We start from the raw sequence: 5,114 nt of genomic DNA, 5'->3' as shown, positions 1-5,114 counted from the left end.
TCTTATTTTTGAAGAAATTTCACTTTTGCTTTCCAGGTAATTTCCCTTGTCGTTTAGGAATTTCCCCCTTCCTTTCTAAGAATTTTCCTCCTCTGTTTTCTAGCCCCTCTCCCTCTGAATTTCTAGGAAATTCCTCCATTTTTTCCTAAGAAGTCCCTCGTGCTTTCCTGGCTATTTCCCCCCTCTGCTGTCTAAGGCTTTTTCMCTTTTTGCTTGCCAGGAAATTTCCCATTGACTTCCCGGCTGTTTTGCTGAGCCCTTCCCWACCTGGTAAAAGCACAGCTACTGCCCAGCAGGGCGTCTTCGTGCTCTGTTTGGAGCCCCTCTGCTTTCCCTCCCTCTCTCCCAAGCCGCTCCTCCAGGTGCCTGCTCGGTGCTGCGGGTCTTTCCTCTTGGTCTTCCTAGTCTCATTCCTGCACGCTTGGACGACCTTCCTCTAATGCTCCCAGGCAGCCTGTCCCTGCTTCCGTCTTCTGTGCACTTCCTCCTTCTGYCTGAGTTTTGCCAGGAGCTCCTTGTTCATCCATGCAGGTCTCCTGGCCCCTTTGCTCGGCTGCTTGCTCATTGGGATGCACYGCTCTTGAGCGTGGAGGAGGTGATCCTTGAATATCGACCAGCTCTCTTGGACCCCTCTTCCTTCTGCAGCCTATCCCATGGGATTCTTCCAAGAAGGTCCCTGAAGAGGTCAGTTTGCTCTCTTGCAGTCCAGTGTTGTGATCATATTTTTGCCCTGCTTTCTCCTTGCAGGATCCTCAACTCCACCATCTCATGGTCACTGCAGCCAAGGCTGCCCCCAACCTTCAGATCTCCAACCAGTCCTTCCTTGTTTATTAGTACGAGGTCCAGCAGTGCACCTCTCCTCATTGACTCCTCCACCACCTGTGTCTGAAAGTTATCATCATCGATGCTCTCCAGGAACCTCCTGGACTGCTTGTGCCTTGCTGTGTTGTTCCCCCCAGCAGATATCACGGTGGCTGAAGTCCCCCATGAGAACCAGGGCCTGTGATCATGAGGCTACTTCCAGCTGTCTGTAGAAGTCCTCATCTGCTTCCTCTTCCTGATCAGGTGGCCTGCAGCAAACACCCACAACAGTGTCACCCASGTTAGTCTGCCCCTTAATCCTTACCCATAAGCTCTCAACCCACCCATCATGCACCCCTAGGCAGAGCTCAATACATTCCAGTTGCTCTCTCACATAAAGGGTGACACTCTCTCCTCACCCTCCTGGCCTGGCCTGGCCTGGCCTGGCCTTCCTAAAGAGCATGTAGCCATCCCTGGCAACATTCCAGCCATGCGAGCTATCCCACCATGTCTCTAACCACAATGAGATCATAGCCCTGTGACTGCACACAGATCTAATTCCTCCTGTTTATTCCCCGTGCTACATGCATTTGTGTGCTGGCACTTCGGAGAAGTATTCGAGCATGCCGATTTCCCGGGAGGGGTGCAAGAGGTTTCCCCCTAGTCTTGCCTTGCAGTTACTTCCCTGGCTGCCTGCAATTGCTGGAGATATCCCCACTTAAGCCCTGTTTTGCTGACTGCATCGTCTCTATAACTCTCCCCTTACCCCGTCTTTCCTAGTTTAAARCCCTTCTTACCAGGTTGGCCAGCCTGTTGGCAAAGACGCRTGCTCCATTTAGTCAGGTGGATCCCATCTCTCCCAATCAGTTGTTGATCTTCAAACTGGGTCCCATGATCATAGAAACCAAAACCCTGTTGCCAACACCAGYGGCACAGCCAGTTATTTACCTGGAGTATCCATCTACTTCTCCTTCCATCCTTCCCCCTCACTGGCAGGACTGAGGAGAAAACAACCTGGGCCCCCACACCCTTGACCACCATTCCCAGAGCTCTGAAATCATGTTTGATACTTTCCAAGTTGCCCTTGGCAGTATCATTGGTGCCCATGTGGAAGAGCAGCAGTGGGTAGTAGTCAGACAGGTGGACAAGCCTCAGCAGTCTTTCCAAGACATCTCAGATCTGAGCCCCTGGCAGGCAGCAAACCTCTCTAGACAACAGGCCAGGTCAGCAAATAGGTGCCTCCGTCCCCTGCAGCAGGGAGTCACCCACAACAATCACTCACCACTTCTTCCAGGTGTTCCTGCACAGCACAGAGTCCATCAGCCCAGTTGCTTCACTTGAAGCCATGCTCAGCTCCTCCTCAGCTTGGAGAGCACTGAACCCATTCATCAGCTGCAGGGTTTCAGGAGGAGCAAAAGCCTTACTTTTCATACGAGAAGTGACCAGYTTCCAGCCTTCATCTTCTACAAAGTTATGGCTAACTTCAACATGGCACAGAGCCTGCCTGCACCTCCACTGCTATGGGAGGTTGAGACTCTTGAAGCTCTAGGGTCTCTGACAATATCCTATTTCTCGCTCTTCTCAGATACTACGCAGCCTGCTTACCTTCTCCCGTGACTCCTTTACCYGGTGACACGGCTCATCACCAACAGCACACCTTCTGCGGAAAAGTTGATTGTCAGCCCCAGGCGCACGGAGCGACCCCAGGCACTCCCTGCAGCCCGAGACCTGCAGAGCTGCATCTGCTGTCAGAAGGTCTGTCTAGGTGGAAGCCTCCRACATGGCAGAGGCAGCGACTCCAACAGCTGCTGGAGAAAGCACTCTGCACCATGTCATAACCATAGTCAGGAAGGATACGGTCCTAAGACTGGAGAAGGCAGTTCCTCTTTGCACTCTTCTGCATGAACTGCACTCTAGGCCTGGCTCTTATATAGCCTCTCCCTAGCRCTGACTAACAGGGTGCTTCAACCACCCTAAACAAGGGTCAGCTGGAACAAAAGCCCCAACTCCCTCTGATCAGGGGCCACCAACAAAGCTTGTTAGCAGCAGCTATACCTAGCTAGAGCCTCCCAGGAGCCACTAGGGCCTCCTTTAACTGTCCTTGCCTAGCTCTCCTTACCTGTCCGCAGCAAGCACCCTCTCATTCCTCAGAGGGTCTCTAGAAAGCCCCCCCCAGCTTCCAACAAAGGTCTCAGAGGGTCTAAGCAGAGCCAAGAAACTGCTGTGCAAACTGCTTGCATCTGTTTGCTGGCTGTTAGCTGCGCTCAACCATCGAGGGCATGACAGACCCAAGGGTCTCGGACACCGAGGTGGTTGCCCACACGATGGAGGTGGTCTTGAGAGACCTTGAGCTGGACAGGGTCAGCAGCTTGCAGCCGCATTGCCCTGCGCTCGCGCCCTCTGGGCTCTGAGCCCCCTTGAGCAGAGGCCATGGCTCTCAGGCACCCAACAGCCTTTGAGGCCAGCAAAGAGCGATGGGGAGGAAGCAGTTCTCCATGGCCCCTGGGGCAATTACTACACTCCCATAGTGGCCCTGCTCTCACCTGTGTCCCCTCCTGGTGCCACAGGTGGTGATCAGCATCCACAAGAACCTGATGGGCATCAGTGAGGCGTCACTCCAGGCCGTCTGGAACAGGACCCTTTTCCAGATGGCCTGCTTGGCCCCTGATCAGGTGGTCRAGGGCCTGCTGAACACCTCCCTGCTGTGTGACGGGTACGGGGCCTGCCAGCCTGGAGGACAGCTCTGGAGCTCCGGGGCTATCGCAGGCCAAAGCAGCCCCCCTGACAGCRTGCTCTGGGTCTGTAGTGTTGCCGGGGCCATGCGGAGGACCCTGGTCCCCAAGCGCTGCCCTGCAGAGGAGGTGCTGAAGGAGCTGCTCTTTTGGCTGTGGGACCAGCCACTGCTCAGGCGGGACAGCTTCATGCCAAAGCATAGCTACATCCTTCCGCTGTGAGTTTCCAGGCGAGGCCTCACTCAGCCCTGCGCAGGGCTGCACAGCCTGGCCAGAGCAGGCTGCGTGGCCTGGGGCTGGGAGCCCAGGTCCACCTGCCACTCCAGGACCTTCCCTCCAGCCCAGGAAGGCTTGTTTGCTGGTGTTACAGACAGGAGCCTTGGCTTGCCTTGGCATGGCTTGCCTTGCCTTGGCTTCGGTGATGTCTCTGCGAGACCCGTCTCTGGGTGTTTTCTGCAGGCAATCAGGGTCCTGAACATGATCCTCCTGCTCAAATGATGCAGGAATACCAGGAAAAATGTGGAGGACACACACTAACCTACAAGATTACACTCTGTGCCCCCAAGGAGCAGCTGCTTGTCCACATGGAGGGGGACATCGCGATGAGCATCCTGTCGCACTACAGAACCAGCTGCCAGGTGGCAGCTCTGGGTGCAAGAGGTCAGAGATGTCCATGTACCACCAGCTCCAGAGCCTGCTCAGAGTTAGGGCTTCCTGACCTGCATTGTTTCTTTCTAAAGAGCCCCTGAGGAACGATTTGAGTCTCCAGTTCCAAACCCATGCCTGTATCCCTTCTGCATATCCCCGGGTACATGCTGTTGTAATCATTGGTGCTGTTTTTTGGGGGTGGTGGTGTTTCTTTTTTTCTTCCTGAAACTCTTCTGACGCTAAGGAAAGGAAAAGAGATTTCTTTGCTCTGAAATAGATGCCGAGGTGAGGTCAGTTGGGCTCCTGGAGAGTGCAGCCTCCTTGTGATGTGCTTTGAGGCTAGATCCTCCCCTTGCAGCCCTCTTGGCCCTCTGAACAGTTCCTCAGCCATTCAGCTGTGTTTTGCTCTCTTGGGACTCAGCACTCCAAGCTCAAGCTTCCCCCGATCCGAAGCATCGCTGAGGTCAGCTGTGACATCCAGGCGGTGGGTGACTTCCAAAGCTTTGAGCTCTCCTACAGACAGGAGCTGCTTGAGACCCTGCTGATGAGCGTCCCGGAGCTGGGCTGGTCCTGTAGGAGAGTTTGGGGCTCTGAGGCTGATTTCCTTTTTAAAAAAGGCATCTTATGACCACGAGGATTTCAGCTGCGTTCTCGGCTCACTGACTGCTGTTGAAGGGCAGAGGGTGCCTTCCCTGCACTTCAGCTCTTAACTGCAGCAAGGTTTCCTCTGAAAGGTCCCCAGCGCTCAGTGGGCCCTGGAGCAGGGGGCCGCAATACAACCCCAGGTCAAAGCACATAAGGCCACATGGAAAACCCTGTTTTTACTTGCAGGGTTTCTTTCAGGGGCCTTCTCTGTAAATCACAAAGCAGCAAGTCTGCTATTAAAAAAACAAATCAAAAAAACAAAACAAAAAACCAAAAACCCCACGCACC

The sequence above is a fragment of the Apteryx rowi genome, unplaced genomic scaffold (genome assembly GCF_003343035.1).
Source record: "Apteryx rowi isolate R43461 unplaced genomic scaffold, aptRow1 scaffold_152, whole genome shotgun sequence".
NCBI classification, from domain to species: Eukaryota; Metazoa; Chordata; class Aves; order Apterygiformes; family Apterygidae; genus Apteryx; species Apteryx rowi.
The sequence above is the reverse complement of the archived record's forward strand: the minus strand, read 5'-3'. Positions refer to the sequence as shown.